General features: G+C 38.5%; 1 long non-coding RNA gene across 2 annotated transcripts in view; it reads right to left on the bottom strand.

Annotated features, from left to right (window-relative positions):
• Positions 1 to 3,903: 3,903 nt before the first annotated feature.
• The window catches only part of LOC111925420 (uncharacterized), a 42,043-nt gene continuing 23,291 nt past the window's right edge, over positions 3,904 to 22,655 (bottom strand). Inside the window, exons 4-8 of one of the 2 annotated variants that reach the window (XR_015289096.1) lie at positions 20,993 to 21,111; positions 10,714 to 10,930; positions 7,916 to 10,279; positions 6,760 to 6,811; positions 3,904 to 5,828 (exon numbers count right to left, since the gene is read on the bottom strand). This is a non-coding gene — a long non-coding RNA (uncharacterized LOC111925420). The remainder of the gene's footprint in view (positions 5,829 to 6,759; positions 6,812 to 7,915; positions 10,280 to 10,713; positions 10,931 to 20,992; positions 21,112 to 22,655) is intronic. The other variant, XR_015289097.1, reaches the window with a different exon arrangement.

Here is a 22,655-nt window from a genome sequence, read left to right as displayed (position 1 = left end):
TGATAATGCTTGAGTCAAATGCTCACTGAGGTGAAAGTGCACCAGGGCAATGTGCAGCTTCAAGACATGAATGTTGTCCACATAAACATGTTTTGGAACACAGTACAATTTTGTATCAACAGTTATGTCCTGTCAATGTAAGCAACAAGATCCTTAGCATATGAGCTACCTTGTGTTTGCAGAGTCGAAGTTGCTGGAGGAAACTTAATTTAGCATTTAGTAGATTTAATAGGTCTCAGAATTAATGTTCTGTGCTTAAATTGTGTAAATAAGCAAGAAGCATCTCTGTTGAAGTCAGATTTGTATCACCTTATATCCTGGGGTGACTTTACCTTTAAGATAGCTTTGGGAGCTAGGGAAGTTGAAGCTGCTGGAGGCTGATGGGAGTTTTTTCTTCTGACCAATTATTGGTTATTTCTGAGAATTGGCGGCAGATTTAACCATTGAGAAGTGAGATCAACTTGTGAACACCACCTTAAGATGTAAAGCCAGGGCTCTCTTGTTCTCTTTGTTTCCTGGCTGTGAATGGTAACAGAGCTCCAGCTGCCTCCCGTTTCCCTGCCCAGGCCACGCGGCCCAGGCAGGGGCTGGGCTGGGCCTGCCGCGGCTCCCGGCCGGGAGATGGGGCCTGCAGGGCTTGCCCCGGGCTCTGGCCGGGCCAGGCCGGTCTCTGGCTCGGCTGCAGTTTTTGTGCTGTGACTGAATTCACCAGAGACTGCCGAGTAAAGAAAGGAAAAAAAGCTCCTGACCTGTGTCAGGCTGAAACAGTGACCACACTCTGCAGAGCAGCCATGAAGAATCTTCCATCGCAGACAGCTCCAGCTGCTGCTCCAGCAGAGATCACAGAGCCATCTGCAAAGCCTGGGCAAGATTTTAACACTTTCATTACCCAGATGAGACTTGCAGATTAATCCTTTTTTTCCAGAGAGAAGGAGTAATCAACATGTGAAGAGACTTTATAAACTATCAGAGACAGTAAAGAAAGGAATTAAACTTAAGAAGAGGTAGAGAATAAGGAGATGCTTTATAAGCTGAAATATTTTTCTGTTAAAGCTATGGAGATGGACAATAGTGTTCTGAAAAAACTCCTTTAATTCATTACAGAGTATATTGGGAGGAATAGAGTATTTCAAAGTGTGGATTTTGAGTAAAAAGTAAAGTGATTGTGATACAGTGAGGTGCTGGAACAGAGAGAGAAGTAATAATTGAAGATTTGTGCTTTGTAGAGGCAAAGAGAAAACTTCTGTTTCCAGGGAGGCTCACAGAGACAGATGAACTTTTGCCTTTGAATAACTCATCCTTAAAAATTACATCCCTAGACTCATTAATCCATAACACACCTCAGAGTGATGTGAAATGGGAGGAGTAAACTGATGACAGATTTCCGGGCAGCTGGCATCAGAGAAATAGAAAGCTATAACAGAAATAGGTTTCTTGTGAAAAACTCCATAGATTAGCAGAAGAAGACTTCTGTTTCTCTAAAAAGACTGATAGAAAGACTATAGCAAGAATTGAGACTGTTGTAAACACCGAAGTTTTTTGCCTCTATGTTGTCATGTGAACAAAAGAATGGTTGGGTAGTGGGGGAAAAAAGAGTTCCCTGGAAGTTTTATTCTGGTTTTCTTAGTCTTGTAGTTTTGTTAATAAGCTTTCTTTATTCCTTTTAAGTTTTAAGCCTGTTTTTCTCTTGTTCTAATCCATATCTCACAGCAAGAAATAAGAAAGTTTTCTAGTGATTTTTTTAGTTGCTGCTTTAAAACCACAACATTTATTTGATGCATTGGCTGGGAAACAAAAATAGCAAATCTAAACCACTACACCTTAATATTGCATATGTTTTTCTGTACAGGCCAAATTATTTCATTTGTCAGTGAGAGAGAATTTGTCACTGACCACATAATAAAGCTCCCACTTTTCTATTCAATTATTTCATTGAAAATATTTTAATTCTTCCAGAAATTATTTAACATGACTTGGATGTGAAAAAGTGTGTTAGCACTGGAATTACAATCTGTTTATTGAGGGCTGTTCTTGTTCATTTTACTATTTTCCTCATATAAAGAATACAAATACTGCTTTAACCAGATAGTGTTACATAGCTCACTTTAAGTGACATAGTCTGTAGGGAAGTCTCCTTCAGTGACCTGCTAAAATACACTATATTGTAAGATGTGTTTTTGTTATGATGGAGAACTCTTAACTAGACTACTGCTTAGTGCCATCTGAAACAAAATTACAAATGTCAAATAGGCATATATATTACCTAAAAAAATTATCCAAAAAACACTGCAAAGGCAATTTCCTGGTATTAATGTATAAAACCCTCAAGCAAAGGATTCATTTGCAAACATTTGCTTTAGGGAATGCAATAAAAAAGAAAACAGGTTGCCTAAAAATCCATGCCAGTGTCAAAACTTTGCTAAGGAAAGGGAGAATGTGATACTTTCACATTTCCTTAAAATACTGATCCTCCACCCCTTCTGTTTTTCTTCTTTTTACCTTTTGCCTCCCTGCTTTGCAGTTCATTTTACATCTGAAATAGCATCAGCTAGAATGAGCAACAAAAATAAGTCTCTTTAGAATAAAATATCATAACGTTTGGGAAAGGAAGACACACAGTCACTGACCTAGTAAAGGATTTTTTGTTGCTGCTCTTGGTTAGCATTCTCATAAGCTAAATAGGGAAATATGATTCTGGTGAAACTACTACAGAGTAGCTGAAAAGCTCAGTGGTAAACACAACCAGAAGGCTGATTGCCTGTGAAAATTAAAAGATGCACTGAGCATATTTTCTGAGAGGCTTGTTTTAGGATGAGAGAAAGTGAGTAAGTACTCTTAGCTGAGAGAGGAATAATCAATCACAAAATTGTAGGTTTAGGATTACCTACTTGCATAAAAACCTTCCCCCGCCCCCCCCCCCCCAAAAAAAAATCAGCAATTGTATGAAGAAAAGATAACTATCCTATTCAGGTGTATAAACAGGCAGTTAGGAAAGAAAACCTGCAAGAATGCAGTTAGACTAAAGAAAAGACTAGGGGGGACAGTGATTACAGCTTCAAATACAAAAGGCAACTATAAAGAACAGAACAATCTTTGTGCCTGTGAACAGTGAATTATGGATTTAAAGTGCTTCAAGACAGATTCATGCTAAACATGAATGGGGGCCATCATGAACAGAACAAACTTTTCTCAGGAATCTTTTGCCTTCAGTAGGGTCTAGACATGCACACCATGACTGATCTCAATTTGAGCTTCAGACAAATTCAGCTAGGAAGGACTCTGAAAGCTTAAGCAGTGGATGAGCATATCCTACAGAAGATTTCCTAACACTAAAAGTGCCTAACAACGTATCTCCAAAATTCATGATGGCCATCTACTGAACTGCCTACAGAAAGGAGATTATTCTTCTGAGATACCAGCTCTAAAGGGAAACCAATGCTGAGAGGCTTCCTGAAAGATTAGAAGATTTTGAATGCACACAATAAGCACAAAAGTTCTCACAATTCAATCCTGTGACACCAAAGCCATAAAGGTCCCTTGACAGCTTTTGATGAAATTTCTCATTTTCCTTTAAATCACCTAAAAGACATTTGGCTGTGCTCTAAGCACTTCCACTCAGCAGAAACCCTAGATCATATATGACTAGAGCATAAAGGGATTGACAGATTTATATATCTTAAGGACAGAAAGAGACACCATTATAACCTAGTCTGATCCTCACCAACAGGAAGAAATCATAAACATTGTCAGAAAAAGCACATGCAATTAATATGACACAAAACTGAAAGGTACCTGCTACATGATGTCATTAATAAATTATTTACTGTCATGATGGAGGATCTGCAACCTCAAGACCAGGCCACCTGGGGATGATATGGAGAAATAAAAGAAGGATAGGCACAATTTAGTGACCCAAAAAGTAATAGTTTAATGATGAAAACAACAAACATATAATCCAAACAATATATAGGGGGAGCACTAAAAAGGCTAGTGTCAGTGTGATACAGTAACTTATAGGTAGAGGAAGTAACTAACTAAGGTAGAGGAAGAGTCTGAGGGTAAGGGACCAATAGGGAAGGGTGATTAGGAATATGTAAAACAATGCACCAATAGGGGAAATTAAGAACTTTCTAGTAACATTTGCATAGAACCAGATGGGGCAATGTGGGTAATTCCTTACTCTTCACAACTGGGAGAATTTTTCCCATGGCCTTCTGTCAGGGCTTTTGTTGACCCCAACATCTCTGCCTTTTTGTTTTTCTAAAAATTAGAACAGTCTTTAACACTAAACATTAATATATCAAATAACAACATGAAATACAATAGAGCGAATGTTAACAGAACTTAGACCCCTGTTTCCCATGCCCTCAGACCAAAATTGTCCTCATAGGCTGGTGGGGTGGTCTCAGCCAAACCTATCTCCTCCTCTCCTTCATTCTGGGCTAGGAACAATGCATGGAAGGAGTTCCTAAAGACTTTTGACAAGCAATTTAGCAAACACACTATCATAACAATATTTATCATAACAATTACTGACAACAGAACCAGCAAACTTGTCTTAATTAACAAAGTTACCCAGCCGAGCATACCCCAATTTTTGAAAAGTCCATTTATCCAGGCTGATCTGGTTTCCTTCTGGAGGTTCTTGACCCCCTCTGTGAGTGTTTTTATGCTGTGATGGATGGACTTGCTGTGGTCAGAAAGGTTCATGCAGTACATATGCTTGAAGTTCTCACAGTCGTGTCCATGGGTCAACAGCAGGAAGTCTGTGGCAGCCCTGTTCTGTAGGGTGGCATGCCTAACACAGTCTACGGTCTGTCAGCAGCTCACTCAGTGCTACAGAGGTAGCACTGGATTGCTTACTCAACCAACACCCAAGTCTGTCCATATCAATGCCCTTGTCACAGCACCCCAAGGTATGAATGTGGAAGCTGCTATTCTTTGTCCCAAATTCCAAAAGGTGATTTTGTCATTGCAATGGGCTTCGAATTGGGGAGTGAATCTTTTTTGTCTGGCCTTTTTATCTCAAATCATAGCGAGACTGGGTGTTAGCAGAGTAAGTCTCCCCAAGCTACATAGTCCACCCTTAATACAGAATGGGATGGCAGGCCATGCTCTGTCCCCACAAATAAGGAATGTTCTGGATGGCAACTGCAATGGGGAATCACTGGACCAAGATAAGATGCATGAGGTGTAATTACACCACATGCTTTCATTTTTATAGGCTGAACTACGTGGGGAAACATCCCACCATGTATTTTGCTCTTCCTCTACCCATTGGATGTCCATACCACTGTAAATTTTTTTGATCGCTTCTGCTTTGTTAACATAGTGGAATTTAACACAGAAATCCATTTTCACAGAACCCAAAATTCCCAATTCTTGGGGTTCTAATGATGCATGCAGTAGGCTCCAGATCCAGTAATCCCAGTTATCCACAGGGTTGCGGATCCATTTATTGTGAGGGCAGAGCTTACGGATGGCATCCTCATTTAATGGTCACTCATCCACCAGCGATCCCACTAAACAGGTAGAAAAGGGGTTGTTTGGAGTAGCCACTGATAGACACAGCATTTCCTGCTTTGTTATGTTGGCCAAGATTACCCATATGTTTCTTTTCAGCTGCGAGACTTCCCAGGTCTTCACGAGGTGTGTCATTATCCTGGTGCAGACCAGGATAATGACACACAGGAGTCCTCCTGGGGTCATGGATGGGTATCCTTTTCCTTCACCAGGTCCTCTGCTGGCTTCTAATGGTGGCGCAAACTCCCTCAGCAGCTACAAATGAGGTTTGATATTTTTGGTGGGGATCCACCTGGGTCCTGCACCTGTGGACACACACAAGCAAATACCATTCCACAGGTGATAAGAGGAAAAGGCCCTGAAACTTGCCCAGTTGCAGGGTCCTTTATTGACATTGGTGGTCTTTCCTTTAATTTTGCCTGAGTCATGTTAGAAAAACGTCTATGGATTGGTGGAACATTTTCCATAAATTAATTATTTAAAAAATTAAAAACATAAATAGCCTTACACAACCTCTCAACCATAGACAGGACCTCTGCTCCCACTTCTTGTTTTTCTAAGATATCTTTTAGAGATCTGTGGGTTCTTTTGATTATAGACTGGCCCATGGAGAAGTGAGATATCCCTGTAGTGTGTTTTATTCCCTGTAGGCTAAAAGATTCTTACGCCCTCTGAGAAATGTATCCTGGACCATTGTCTGTTTTGATTTCTTGGGCGATGCCTTGGGATGAAAAGGCTTGGAGGAAGCACTTTATTACATCCCTGGCCTTCACTCCATTATGGGCTAATGTGAAAATGGCTCCTGAAAAAGTGTCAATTGTTAGATGCATATACTTAAATTTCCCAAATGATTGATAATGATGTGTCACATCTGATTGCTAAATCTGTAGACTGTTTAATTCTTGGTGATTTAACCCTGCCTCTAAGTGACGGTATTATTTGCTTTTGGCAATCGGGGCAGGAGTGTATAATCATCTTTGCTTGATCTTTTATGATGTTGAACATTTTCATGACAGCAGGGGTGTTTTGATGGAAAAAAGGAATGACTTAGGCAGGCTTGTTCCAGGAAATTTGGCAGTGTTGTTTGTATTGCCATTGTTAGGTGGTCTGCGTGTGCATTCTGCCATGAATCCTGGGAAAGAGGTATAAGACCAAATACATGTTATAAAATAAGGAAAATAAGGTTCCCAACTTAAGGAAAGGAGGTAAATTAACTTCTTAAGTAAATTATATAACTTATCATTGGAAACTGTTAGGAGCAACAATCCTTCCACTCTCTCCACTATCCCTGCAACATAAAAAGAATCAGTAACCAAGTTAAAAGGGAATGTAAATTTGGAAAAAGCACAGACAATGGCTGGAAGTTACACAATTTGTGGTGAGCCTTCCACTTTTTCTAGGTCCAATTCCCATTGTTTTGTGCTCATACTCCACTATATGATTACTGACTTTTCAGACTTCCCTGAGCCATTTGTAAAAAAGGTAATTGCATCAAGTAGGGTATGACTTCTTGAAGGTTACAAAATTAACTTGAAGGAAGAATGTACTAACTTATGCTTGGGATAATGAGCAGAAATCTGACATAGGAAGCTTACCAAAGCAAACTGAAAATACTCAGATTGTTGCAGTAACCATTGTAAATGATTAGAAGTAGCAGATAGGAATATAATTGAAAAATCTCTCCCCAAAAGGGAAAGAACCATGATCTAGCCTTCATGGTTAGTTGGGATATAATCTCAGGATAAGTAGTTATTGCTTCACCCATTTGGTATGATAGAAAAACCCATTCCAAAATTAGCAAAGGGACTGGCATTGTTAGATCCCACTGGAAAATAAGGCCATAAAGGTAAGGATTTTCTCCTAAAATGGCAAACAAAAAGGGTAAATCAGGGTTAAAACTATGAGCTTGTGATTGGATGGCTGTTGATACTTTGTGCAGGGAATCTTGGGGCTTCTTCAGTCAATTTCCTTGGTGAATTTAGAGCCGTATCTCCTTTTTGTAAATCAGATAATGGGGCCAATTGATTTGTAATTCCCAACAAGGGTCTGATCCAGTTAATGGTGCCCAAGAGCTGCTGCATGTCATTGAGTATTTTTGGATTGTCTCAAATTGGATTACTTGAAGTGTCATAGTCTGTTCAGTAATTTTTTATCTGAGGTACTTCCATGGAGGAAGTTGTTGTATCTTTTTCTCAGCTACAAGGAATCCAGCATCCCACACAGTTGAGATGACTTTATCTGAGGTGGGTTTTAAAGAGGAGTCATCCTCCATGGCTATAAGGATGTCATCTATGTAATGTAGCATTGTGTATTGGGTGCAGGTGTTTTCAATGGACAGGGGAAAGGACTTTGGCTACATACCACTGGCAGATAATGGGTGAGTTCTTCATACCTTGCGGAATTACTGTCCAGTGGTATCTCTTTAGGGGAGCCTGACTGTTAATTGATGGTATGGAGAAGACAAATCTTGGTGTGTTGTCCAGGTATAACAGTATGTTGAAGAAATGGTCCTTTAAATCAATGATGGTTAGTTTCCAATTTTTTGGTATCATTACAGGGGAAGGTAGGCCAAGCTGTAGGGATCCCATTTCCTCAATGGCATCAGTTATTCTCCTATGATCTTGCAGGAGATGTCATTTTTCACTATGGGGCTTTTTGATTACAAAAATCGGTGTATTCCAAGGGCTAGTGGTTGGGACAAGGTCGCCTTTGTCCAACTGTTCTTGCACTAATTATTCTAGCACGACCGATTTTTCTGAAGGTAAGGGCCACTGATCAACCCACACAGGTTTGTTTGGTGTCCAAGTCAGTTTTAGGGTGTTGTGTCCATCAGTAGCCCACATTAAAAATTTGTTTCCAGCTTTGAGTCCCATTAGGATAAGATATCCCTCCCCCAAAGCATTACCTTCGCTTTCACCATGAATGGTTTGGTGGTACCAACACAAACCTCAGGTTCCTCAAAGATGACAGGGTGCAAACTTCAGAAACTGTAATTTTGACCACTGATACCAGATAAGACATCTAGGGATGGTGCAAGAGTCCATTCCAGAGGCCAGTAGGATTGGGAAATTTCCATCATGTCCACTCCAGTATTGATGAGTCCAGTGAATGTGATGTCCTTGCCAAGATGTCTCAGGGTGCAGGTGAGTTCTGGTTGTCCATGGCTGAATTTCTCACAGCTATTCCCCATCTTGGCTTTTGGCAGTATTTTGCAAAGTGTCCTTCCCTGCCACTGCTCTCCTGTTCTGCTGGCTTTTGATAGTATCCTTAAAAGCTGCTAGAGTGTTTGTCAGAAGCTGTGTTTGTACTGCAGCAACTTGCTCTTCTTGTTTTCTGTCCTCCTGGGCTGTTACAGCTTCAGTGAGGACCTGTGCCTGCAGCACAGTGGCATGCCTGGGAATGGCTAAGCGATTACATGCATCTATCATCTGAGTGATCGATGGTCAGCTCAGGCTCAGGTGGAAGCACACATAATACCTTTTTACATTGTAGATTAACATTTTCCCCTGCTAGCCTTTTTAATAATTTCTCCCATGCTTGATCCAGAACAATTTCTTTGTCTAATGCCAGTTTCAATCTATCTAAAAATTTTATATAAGGCTCATCCATGCCTTGTCTGATATCACAAAGTCCAGGTTTGGTTTACTGCCCTGTGGGACCTGGGCAAGTGCCTTGCTAGCCACGTCCTTGATGTCATTAAAGATGGGCCTAGAGAGGTTTTCCACCTGCTGGTCTGGGTCGGTGTGTGCCCCTTCTCCCGCCAGATGTTCTATAGTTAGTGTGGCCCTCACCTGGTCCCTGGCATAGTCTCTCAAGAGGTGGTTCAACAAGTGCTTCCAGGCTGGTTCCCATAGGGAATACTCCGTAGAGGACAAAAAAAGTGGTCATTAAGTAGCACATATCATGGGGTGTTAGCACATGTGCAGTGAGGGTGGTCTGTATCAAATTGCCAAAGTATGGCGAGTCTCTCCCATGTTCTCGCATGGCTTTGCACAGCTCCTTTATTTCCCCAAAAGCCAAAGGCTCCCATGGAGGCTTAGCACCCCGCCTTGCGTAGACAACAGGCATCACTCTGAGCTTGGAGACTAACTCCCACTCTCCCTCCTTCACTGCCTTCCTCATCTTTTCCCATGGATCTTAGTTGGGACTTGGTGCCCGAAGGTCTTCCTCCAATCACAAGGAGGAAGAGGAGAAGTAAAAGGAGGAATCAGTCCGCACTGCAAATATTTCCTTGTGGCCCCTTCGCTTTAGGGTAGCCCTCAGAATAGGCCTCAGTGCCAGTGACCTGCCATCTTGGAGGCAGGCCCTTGTGTAACCCAGTTGGGCAGGGTTCCAGCCTGCTCAGAAGGGGTATGGCCTGATAACCTGATGGTGTCAGGGGAGGAGTGACCCGAGATGGATGGGGTGAGCCGCAGGGTAGATAGGGCAGAATTGGAGGAGGGATCTCTCAGACAAGTTGACTGGAAGGTTTGGAGTTAGTAGATTTTTTAAATGGCTGTAGTGCTTAAAATGGTGGTAATTACTCAGACAGCAATTAGAACTCATGATGGTGGACCGCTTGGTGTTAATTAAAGAGGAGGGATGAGAAGAACATGAAGGTCTGGGCAGAATGGAACAGAAGGGATCCAGGATGGCCTGTGCATTGCCATCTTGGGCCTGAGGTGGAGGTGGACATAGGGTGACGGATCCGTCGGCCGAACCATTATTTTCTCCGAACCAACCATGGGTATATGCATTCACAACTTCGACCCTGTATCTACCTCCAGGGTAGTTAAAGAAAAGAGGGGAACGGGAAGAAGGGTTGGCAGTCTCAGGCATTTCCAAATTAGTTGATTTTTTCTCCCTGTCCTTCTCTTCCAATTTTTATATCTCCATGATAAGTTGAAAGATGGGGAGCTCTTAAGCAAATCAGTGTCTTTTGGTTGCCAAATTATACAGTTTCTTGCCTACTGAGTCCCAAAACAAAAAGTAACAGCACTGGGCACAGTAATGTCTGGAAAATTTTTGAAGGCCCATTTAATGATACTTTTTAACTCATGCTTTTCAAATTTCCTTCCCTGAGACACCAATTTCAACTTAAACTGGTGATAAATGTCCTTCCCTACAGTCAATAATTTCATGCCCATCATGAGGCTTAGGTTAGGGTATCGAATGTAGGGATGATGGGTGGACTACCCCCTCTCCTCTTACCTGCCTTCGCTTCAGATCTCCTCAGGACGATTAACTGCTCTTCCGAGAGTCATCTGAGGAATGTTGTCAGGCCCTGACTTTTTCTCCAACTTCACACTCTGGAAAGGGTTGGCCTACCAGTCAGTTTCCCCTGCTGACATGATTCTGACAAGTTCTTCAATATGAGGGTCCCTGTTTGGGCACCACTGGTTGCAGTGGAGGATCTGTGACCTTGAGACTGGACCCATCAGGGATGATGGGGCAAAATAAAAGAAGGAGGGACACGATTTAGTGACCCAAAAAGTAATAGTGTAATGATGAAAACAACAAATATAATCCAAACAACATATAGGGGGTGCACTAAAAAGGTGAGGGTCAGTAACTTATATAAACTAAGGTAGGGGCAGAATATGAGGGTAAGGGTCCAATAGGGAAGGGTGATTAGGAATATGTAAAATAATGCACCAAACATAGACCAATAACAATAGGGGAAATGAAGAACTTTCTAGTAACATTTGCATAGAACCAAACAGGGGGAAATGCCTTACTCTTCACAACTGGGAGAATTTTTCCCATGGCTTTCTGTCAGGGTTTTTATTGACACCCACATTCTATAACCTTAACTGTCGTATTTTCAATATGATTGTAGTTTATTAAGTTCGGATTGTTGTGTCTTGTGTGAGAAAAAAAAAAGGTATCCTGTTAATAGTCTTTCATTGTAGGATGCACCAAACCCTGAGTTCCATACAGATTTTCTGAGATACATAGAAAATAATCTGGTCTGCAATCTTTATTGTAAACTAAATGCTTACTGTATTGTAAACTACATGTAAAGACTAAATGTACTCAACTTGCTTTCAGAAGATTAATACTAACATCGAATGAAATCCAGTCTATGTATTCTGTTTACATAGTCTCCTCACATGTTCTTGGGTAAGCTAAAGGATGAGTTTGTAGTATTGCATAGTCAGCCACTTCTCCCCACCAACCTGCAAACATCCAAAACTCACCCAGGAAATAGACGTAGGTAGTTCAATAGAAGAAAAAACTTCAAACATAATGACAATCACTGTATTCCTTTTCTTTTTTAATAACTTTATGCAAATAAAAAATATAAATTTAATGCTTTCTCCAGCCAAGGTTACTGTATGAATCACACTTCTTCATTGAAAATTAAAATTATTGCTTTCACCTGCTGTCTGTGCAAGAATGGACTTTATATGGAATAGTGGTTAACATCTATAACAAAAATCCAAAACCAAAAAAAAAAACCTATATTTGGGAACAAAAAAGTTACAGTTCACAAAATGAGGGGCACGACAGAAACAAACACATGGACTTGTCTCCACATAAGATGGAATCCCTACTGACTCCTAAATTTCATTGAGACTAAATATTGTCGTATGCTTCATATGCATTCACAATGGTTTAAGCCTGGATCTTTTAAAAGCTTTCTTATGGTTAAAAAAAGTCTGGTTTCTTCCTGTCCTACCTGCCATTTTACTAGTCTGTTTCTCTCAGAAGGTTTTTGGATTTTTTTAATGTATTTTAATACTTTTTTTCCCCAGCCCAACAAAGTCAAACAAAACCATATTAGGACATATTAGGTTTTTTTAAGAAGGTATGGCATTTGTCAGCATTCCTGCTACCCAGCTGAAATTGCCTTTTCAACACTATTCACAGCCTTGCTTAATGGGATTTTTATATCTTTTTCCTGATTAATTTCCACATGCAAGAACAGGCAATAAGTAAAATCAAGATATTCTTTGAGATTTTTCACAGCTTAAAGAATAAAAATTAAAAAGTAATAAAACTGTTGTTTTCATTCAAGCATTCATTTTGAGTGATATCTGATTCTCTATTCCTTTTTTTAAGTGGACTACTGTCATGGAGTTACTTTACCTTTAAGGGAGTTGGAGTTGCTGGGAAGTGCTTGGAGTCTTTTCTCCTGACCAATTATCGGTCATTGCTGGGAATTGACAGCAGTTTAGGCCATTGAAAAGTGGGATCAACTTGTGAACCCTACCTTAAAATGTAAAAGCAGAGCTCTCTGGGTTCTCTTTGTTTCCTAGCTGTGAAGGGTGGCGGAGCTCCAGGCCTCCCGTTCCCTGCCCAGGCCATGCGGCCGGACGGGGATGGGGCCGGGCCTGCCCCGTCTCCCGGCCGGGAGATGGGGGGGTGGCCTGGGGAAGGTTTTCCCCGGGCCGGGCCGAGCTGATCTCTGGCTCGGCTGCAGGTTTTGCTGTAACTACATTCACTAGAAACTGCCCAGTGAAGAAACTTGCAGCGGGTTGGAGCAGCGACTACACGCTCCAGAGCAGCCATGAGGAACTTTCCATCGCAGACGGCTCCAGCTCCTGTTCGGCAGAGATCTCCGAACCATCTACAAAAGCCTGGGCAAGATGTTAACTCTTTCATTACCCAGATGAGACTTGCGGATTAATCTTTTTATCCAGAGAGAGAGAGAGAGAGAGATCAACATGAAAAGAGACTTTATAAACTACCAGTGACAGGAGAGAAAAGAAGCTTCAGGAAAGGTAGAGAATTAAGAAGATGCTTTAATTAAGCTGAAATATCTCCCTGTTAGAACTATGGAGATGGACAATGAAGTCCTGAAAAGAACTCCTTTAATTCATGATATAGGATCTAGAGAGGAATAGTGTTCAAAGTGTAAATTTGAGTAAAGAGTAATTATAGTATAGTGAAGTGCTGGGAGATTAAAAGCCTTGAGAGGCAATGAGAAAACTGTTGTGAGATTTGAAGCCCTGAGAGGCAATGAGAAAACTGTTTTCTGGTGAAGCTCACAGAAACAGATGAAGAAGACTTTTTTTGCCTTTGAATAACTTATCCTTAAAAATGCTATCTCTAGACTCATGGCCCATACATACTTCAGAGTGATGTGAAAATGGGAGGAGTGAACTCTAATAATAGCAGCTCTGAGCAGCTAACATTAGGGCAATAGAAAACTATAACAAAAATAGTTTTCTTGTGAGAAACTCCATAAATTAACAGGAAGAAGCTTCTGTTTCTCTATAAAGACTGGTGAAAAGACTAGCAAGAATTGGGACTTTTAACCATCAGAGTTCCAGAGTTTTTGTCTCTGTTGTCATGTGAACAAGGGAATAGTGGGTAGATAGGGGATGGAAAGGTTTTTCTGGAAGTTTATTCTGGTGTTCTTATTATTGTGGTTTGTCAATAAACTTTCTTTTTTTTCCCTTTTAAGTTGTATACCTGTTTTGCTCTTGTTCTAATCCATATCTCACAGCAAGAAGTAAGTAATTTTCTTAGTTATTAGTTTAAAACCACGACAACTACAAAAAAAGTTTCTATTGAAGCAACTGTATTCTTTCAGTTGGAAATGAAAATGGAGGTAGTTTCTTAAAGCAACTTAATTTTAAGAGACAGTATCTGCTAAAACTATAATGTATAAGAAATTTATAACTCAAGGCTTTCAGCAATGAAGCACCAAAATTTTCGACATAATTTTACAAAGGAAAATTACAAGGACTTGTACCTTAGGAAGTTAAACATAAAACATATAAAAGTAAATAAAGATTTCTAGTGACTTGAGTGTACTTTAGCTTAATCATCAGGTATTCAAACTGTAGGCTTCCAAAAGCAGTACTGCTGGTATATTTAAGAGTATCTATATGACCACAAGTCAAAGGTTAGAAATTATAATACCCCAGAAGCTCCATTTCATACTAATTTCAAACAATATTGTGTTTGGCTTGATGGAGAAACAACGACAGTGTCATTATATGTATATTCACATTTGAGACACTATCAAAGAGGGAAGTGATTCTCCCTCAATTAATTACAAAGTTCATGTATGGCCACTAGGTTTCTAAGCTGGACATTTCCATTGTGTTAAAAATGAGGGAAATCTAGAGACAGGTTGCTGTTTTGTTTTTCTGGGTTTTTTTTGTACTGCATCTAATATTGATTTAATGAATAGGTGGTCATATATACTGAAGGTTTTATATGTCTCTGAATTTCTTACCTATCCACCAGAAGCATCTTGAGATTTTAGGCTTTAAATCCAGATTTAAGAATAACTTACATAAGGGAAAGATAGCACCATTCAACCCCAACTGTCTCTGAAGGATCGTCACCACAAAAGAAATTGCTAGTCCATGAAACAGGCTGAAAGTTTGCAAAACTGATAGTGAAAAACTGAATAAATGCCATTGTTTCAGGTAGTAGAGATAAAGTAAATTGTGCAGCATATTGGAAAATATACATATTAATCAAAGTGCTTTGCTTAATTAGCAGTTGCCTGCCATATGCTTGGCACCTTAGCACTGCAGGACAGTTGTGGAGCTCAGTTAAGTAAACACTAGTACCAGTTGCAAGCCATTTGTTCTCATTGCATGTTAATCAGCAACAATGCATCCTACAGAGAAACAAAAAAAAAAATATTCCTGCCCTAAAAGATGAGACAGTGCTTGAGGACTGTCCAATTTTTATTATGCTTGCATTTTTATTGAGGTCTTAAATGAGCAACGGCTAATGCAATTTAAAATACTGTCATTATTTGAGTAACCTAATGCTAGTGGATCAAAAACATCTGGTTGCAAAATTTGATCATCTTTAGAAAGCATTAAATGCCCCAAGACCTTGCTCTAAGAAGTCCCTGATCTTCAACTGATAATGCATTAACATAATACATCTCTGTCACTACGCATAAATACAGCCCTCTGTTTTCTCAGGAATATCATGCACATGCACAAAGCATCCCATATAAAACAAGTCCTTTGTAATTTTGAGACTAGGACTTTAGGGCACAGTTCTGCACCAGAGTTATGGTTTTAGATGATGTAAGTTTTGCTATCCCTCAGTTATTATTTTCCATCTACAAGTAATAAGATTGGTTTTGAGCTTGTCTCATGGCAGGGCACCACACTATTAATAAATGAGAGAGCAAATTGCATCTTCTTCCATACCTAAAGACAGGTGTTTTTCAGATAAAAATCTGTTATACCTATATGTATACCAGTGTATGTAAACATATAGTATATGTATACATATAGTATATGTACACAGTGTATGTACAGCAGTATACCTAAATTTGCAAGGGGTTGTGCTAGGGACTGATGATTCAATCCTCAGCAGTGTTCTGCAACAGAGATTGTTCCAGAGATGCAGCGTTTCCAAATTGTTCAGGACACATATCCAGGTGTCCAGTAATGGATTCACAAAGTATATTCTAGGGTTATTTTCTTCAATTTTGAAGTAGGGTGTGGAGAAAACTCCGTTAAACATCATTTATAAACAATCAACAGATGCTCCATACTTGAGTTTTCATAAAATTTTAAAATGTAAGCCATTAACGATACTTTAAAATATGAGCTGTCTGGGGATAAAGGAAAGGCCTCTTTTAATTTAATCTATTTTAATAAATGATTGCAGGGTAAAATTATATAACTGCTCTCTGTGGAGGAAGAAAGGAGGTTACCAGGAGGATCATATATGCGCCTGCTCAGATCAACATTTTATATATGATCTGGGAAAAGAGATGACTTGTGAAGACAGAAGTTTTTCAGGATCATCAAAATACAGACTTAAAGCAGTACTTGTGGGGCTGAGAGATAAGACAGAGATAAAAGTAAGAGCAGATTAAATTAAATATAGAAAAGTGCATATAACACACAATAGAAAAATGATATTAACATTTACAACGACTTACTCTATTGATTAGAAAAGATATCTTGTCATCCTGAGCCCTTTGAAAATATAAAGTTCCACCAAAGAAGGACAAACAGAACATTTGCAATTGTTTTAAAAGAAATAGCAATAACAAGTGTCAATCTGATACTGCAGAAGCTATGATATGCCTAATTCTGATCAGCATATACAAAGACTATGCAAAAGAACTTGAAGAGGGATAGGGATGGTAATCAGACAAAATATAAGTGTGATCAGATGTGTGGAAAACTATATAGTTTAGTTTAAAAAAAAAAATTACAACCCCCCTCCCCACACCCCTGAAAAAAAAAAAAAAAAAAAAACACCAAAAAATGCCATTAAAAAAAAAAAAAAAGTTGGAAGTTAATAAAGCATAGAACGATGTGAAGAAACTAAGCCAGGAATGATTTTTGCTATTTCTTCTGAAACAGGAACATGTGAATGATCAATAAAATCATCACACAGCAAGTTTAAAGTAAATAAACAGCATTTGTTTTCCATCAAAAGGAAGAAAGGAAGGGTAACTGCAATGCACACTCCTGTGGAATGTGGAGACCAAACATAAAAATGAGCTTAAAAAGGGATTGGCAAATCCTCCAAAAAGAAAGTAATCAATATTTTTAAAATAAGTTGCTCCAGACACACCCTACAATTTTCATCAGGAATAATCAATAAGCACCAGTGTATCCACAAGCTGACCTACATGTATACGTACATTTATATTTTTGATGTACATACCTAAAATGCAAATAAAAACTTGCCAACATTTCTAGGATCAGAAGAGAAATGAAAAATAGCTTTGGCAAAAAGCATCAACCACACCTTAAAACTCTGCTATTCAAAAGGGAAAAAAAAAAAAAAAAAAAACAAAAAAAGAAAAAAAAAAGGAAATAGATGAGTGAGGGAAAAAAATCTGCTAGATTTGAAAAAGAAGATGCCACTGTTCTCAGTGGCAAGAAGATATGTAAGATCTTGTAGACCAAGTTATTCTTGGTCTACAAGAATAGGCAGCAGTATATTGATTGAGATGCTAACCCTGGGCTTTCCCCTGTGTCTCTACTGACTTAGAGCAAGCAACTGGTTCTGCAGCTGGGTCAGTAGAACTGCTGTTTGTCAGTACATCAACAATTTACAGCTCTTCCACTCATATACATATGTGTAACATCAGCCAGGCCTTGGCTGAACTCTGTATTAGCATGATAAAGGAGGTGGAATTGTGGATACCTAGAGAAATGGAGAGCTAGGAAAAAGTCACAGTTACTGATGATAATTGCACATGGTCAATAAAAGCCATATAGGAGTTCTAAAAGCTTTTTACCTTCCCTTTGAGGTGAAAGTCACACAATCAGGTGTATAATCTGGGCAGGTTTCATGATTCATTTTAAAAACTGATGTGTTGCTAACTTTGTTAAAAATGGTCATTCTGCCCATGACAACACAACTACGAGCTACAACTGAGGATGTGCTTTGGGCACCTGCTGATGCTCAGTAAGTCATCTGGAGAACACCATGACTTGAGAGCTATCTCATTGAATGAAAACAGGTGATACTCACAAACACCTCGGAAACCCCTCGCTAGCCATTTCATTTATTTATCTATTTATTCAGGGCTGGAGATACAGCTGCTATTTGTTCCCATTGCCTACAATTTGAATGAATTTGTCTGGCTTAGACACACATGCTGATGTTTCCAGTTAATATGTCACTTGAAATTTATTTTCATTAGTGCAATTCTCAAACAGGAAACTGCTGATTAGTGTATTCAAGCTGTGTGAAAAATATACCATTTTCTCTTTCACAGAATAATGGATAAGAACATTGGAAATGTTTGGTTTAATCCCTAAACTTCCCGATTAGAAAACTTTGTTTGTCTTATTCTCATGTCTTCCCCTGTCAGCTAGTATGAAATCTAATTGATCTTTCTCCATAGGCATATGCCAGGATTCAAGGTGGCAGGGATATAAAGTTAAGATGAAATCCTCACAGTTGTCAAAATTACTGTGCAGCTGGATTAAAATTTCATTGCCCATGAATTGCACAGTTCATGAAATACACTTCTGTAATAATTCTATCTCAATGCAATGAGGTGGTAGATTCAGCTGAAAATATTTTACTAGGAGAGTCTTTATGTTGGAACGCTGACTCTACAGTATCCGGGTGCACTACAGCACAATGCTGACTCCATAAATAGCCTTGATATAAATAAGACAAATGATTTCCAGATGCCTTACAATTCCACAACCCCTTTGACTGTGGAGCTAAGCAGCTTTGTCATTGAGCTTAATAAGCTCTCCAGTTACCAAGCTCCCATCTGGGCATATTCTGGGAAAGACAAAAATTTCCTCCCAGTTTCCTATCTGTGGACTAGAAACCCCCGTGGTGAAACTCTGGGATGATAGCAACTCAGAAGATATCAATAGTAAACTGAAAGGTTAGTGATGTTAACAGTTAACAGCAATAAAATTTGCAGTATATGAATGGACACTCGGGGAAGTGAAAGGAAGAAACAGTGTTTCTGGTAGTTAATGAGAATAGCTGGTTCAGTAAAGGAGAAGACAATAGAAAATCCTGGTTTGCTAAGACTTTTGCTATTGACCTTAAGAATGACAAGGTTTGATTGATTTCTTCTTTAAAAGAAATCTTAAAGGCATACATGTGCAGTGTATCTGCTTTGGAAATAAGTTTCCAGATATCCATAGATGGTAATCTTAGTAGAATTCAAACCTTGATTAATGATAGCTAAGGGACCAGGGAAGGAGGAAAGTTCTACAGCCTCCCCACACAACAGTTTTCAATGTGATTGGTGACTGATATTTACCTAGAGTAGCACTGGAGAAATGATTTTGGCAGGTTATCTTTTCCTCTTACAACACTGTTAGCTTTTTATAATTTTTCCTTTCATGTGTCCTTCTTTTCAAAAGGCAAGCAAAAAAGGAGAATTATATCACTTCGGAAGGATCATCTAAATGCCATGTCATTCTACAAAAGTGGCTTGGTATTAGTGGACTGGAATAAGTTACACAAAAGCATGTAAGTCACCAGATCATCACACGGAGATGTATCAGAGAGAGGAAGCCTGGATTATTTAACCTCGGGGCTCACAAGGGATCTTACCATTATGAATCAATACCTGATGGTGGATTGCAAAAAGATGAATCCAGACTCTCCCCCATGGTGCCCTTGACAGGACAAGAGCCTCTGAGCATAAATTGGAAAAAAAAAATTGAAAAAAATTGAAAAAAATTAAAACCCACCAAGAAATTACATTTAAAAGTAAGAAAAAATTTAATTAACTGTGAATACAATTGAGCAATGGAACCAGTTACCAAAGGGGTTGTGGAATGTTCATGCTTTCATGTATGCAAAACTTGACACAATCCTGTGTAACCTGGCTTTCAGCATATGGGGTGCACTAAAATATGGCCTGGAATCTTTCAACCTATTATCCTATGTTACTGAATCTGCATAATAATGCACATTTTTCTTTAAATCAACCCAAGTGAAAATTCTTATATGATCTACCCAAAAAAGCCCAAACTCCTTATAAGCAGAGAAAGAAGTTTTAGAAAACAGAGAACACTTCCTATACTCTATTGGTAGCTCAGATCAGATTTAAATTTTAGTACATTAATTCCTTGTAAACACATTTTGAGTATTTATACTACTACAGGAATGAGTGCTCCAGAAATAAATGACATCTACAATTACTTAAACTCCTTGCAGTACAGAATTTAAATAGTACATATCCCAGCCCAAGAGGTTGTATAAGAACTGAAACTGTATAGAGTAACACCTGATTTACAGCTAAATTAAAGTATGAGATTTTATCCAAATTGCACTTTGAAAGCTGTGAGAATAATGCAAGTGTTCCAATTGTAACTCACATGGGTCTATTAATTGTTTCTGTAAGTACAACATGCTTATGTAAAGTCTAGGCTGAGACATTCAGTTAGATACAGAATAAAAAGCTAAGCTGCCTTCAAGTTAATTTATTTGGTCCCTGGTAAGTTTTTCTATTAAGAAAAGTACTTTCTATTCTGATTTTTGGCACTTACTTTTTACTTACATTATGTTTTCATAATCTTCCTGCAATTCCATTGCTATATACAGTATGGGAATAAAGAGCTCCCTAAAGCACAGAACTTGCTTTATACCCCATTAACTATCTTACTTCCCCTTTACATTTTATCAAAGATTAGAAAAAAAGAAATCCAACTTTCCCAAGGAGCAACTTCTCCAAGAAACAAATCAACACACAAGTTCGCAAAATCTTTATTTAATGAAATTTCAAGCGTGAGAGCATTTTGAAAATTAGCTGTGAATTCAATTTTCACATTTTTTTCCCTTCAATCTATGACCAACATGTAGACTATGCTATATGTTCACTGTAAGTCATCACATGACATCAGCATTGAACATATGGACCAAAGAATACCAATCACTCCCAATCAAACACTGACCTGACCGAACAGCAGAGTTTAAACTCATGAGACACCTAAACCAATTTCACCTAAGTCCACTGTCTTGGAGAAGTAAGGTGGAAGTACCAAGGGCAAGTTGGAAGCCATAGAAAGCAAACAGAAGTGGGTGTCTATACAGACTTTCTACTGACCCAGGCACACACCAACAGCAAAGGAATGGTCCAGCTGCTTTCTCATTTGATGTCCAGTGCCAGACAACAGGAAAAACAAATATCATGGTTCCTCACTAAAGCGCTCCCAGTGGGACCTGCTGAAAAGGCAGATGACATCTGTGGTCCTGAGGTATGAAAGGGCCCCAAGGTATAAAAGTGACACTTATACACTTCTCCCTGATGCAGCATGTCCATACCTAACAAACAGAGCCAGCCACCAGTGTTTAATTATTATTTACTGAATGAGTAATGTCAAAATACTTGTTTGTTTAGTATCAGTGAAGATTGAAGTGTCACTTTTAAAAATATCGCTCAATAACATTATTTTGACATTTTTCTTTTGATAAGTTTGATTAATGCCACATAAGTACATCTTTCAGAAGAAGCACAGATCAATATTTTAAATAGATAAAAATTGGGATCATAAAATGCTCACTTCTTCATAACAAGAAGGCATTAAATCAAATGAGCTTTAATTTGACATAGTTTTTTATTCATGAATTCTAATATGGCTCTTCAACTTTAAAACTAAGGAGATTTTAATAGATGTTTAGATACTGATTTAAAGGATTAATTTTAGTGAGTCAGTTTTCAGCTTTTTTCACTTTTACTTGTTCTCTATAGCTTGCAATGATCATATTGAGGACATGCAATTGCACCCAATAAAGACTGAAAGCACAGCAGCACAATTACAGTCTTTGTCAGCTAATATAGTCTTTTCATGTTAATAATTCATATACAAGAGAATTATTGAGTTGTCATAGTATAATACATAACGGTTTTAAAGATGGACTTACATGAAGGTTAACCTGTAAAAGCAAAAATCTGTTTAAGAGACTACAGAAAAATAATGTGAAAGATTAAGAGAAATCCTGTAAAAAAAAAATCTTCAGACTTCACAATTATCAGGACATGAAGAAAAAAGAAGTCAGATAAATACATGGAAATATTATTATATAAAAGATTTAATACGAATCTAGGAATGTCAAGTGTAAAGTGGTAAAAGATGCCTGACTAATGAAAACAAATCAAAGAAGGCTGAAAACAGTTCAGAAACAGAAAGGAGAAAGACTTTATTTTTTTTTTTTTTAGAATGATGAGCACCACCAAAAGCTATTATTTGGAGGTTTTTTTTTTCCCTGAGGATGGCCCTGTTCAAATTCGTAAGAATAAATTCAATTGAAGGTAAAAATAAAACCCCCATTGACTCTTCAAGAATTTAATAGGGTAAATTAAAGTAAACTTCTTTTTCTTTGATTGTTGAATATGTAAAATGGTCTGCCTAGCAAATGAGTATTGCAGAAATGAACCTGCTGTTCTGAAAGTTAAAAATAACTTTTACTTTGTGTGGATTACTCTGAATTGCAAAAGAGATAAAATCCATCTAAAAGAAAACAATAACAAAAAAATTACCTCTTAGATATTTCAGGAAAATTCTTCACATGTTGATTACAAAAGACAATCATTAGAAACATTGGTGCTAAAAATACTAATGCAGAACATGAAATAGTATCTCATCATTATCAAATTGTCAGGCAGTTGCCTGGAGAGAAGCTTAAGAAAATGTAGAATTAAATCCATTCTTTTCAATGAATATATTATCTTATTTAAAGTAGTCTTGAAAACTTTCCTAAGAGCCAAC

The sequence above is a fragment of the Cyanistes caeruleus genome, chromosome 1 (genome assembly GCF_971803275.1).
Source record: "Cyanistes caeruleus chromosome 1, bCyaCae1.hap1.1, whole genome shotgun sequence".
Taxonomy (NCBI): domain Eukaryota; kingdom Metazoa; phylum Chordata; class Aves; order Passeriformes; family Paridae; genus Cyanistes; species Cyanistes caeruleus.
Note: the sequence above shows the minus strand (reverse complement) of the source record. Positions and strands in the feature narration are given on the sequence as shown.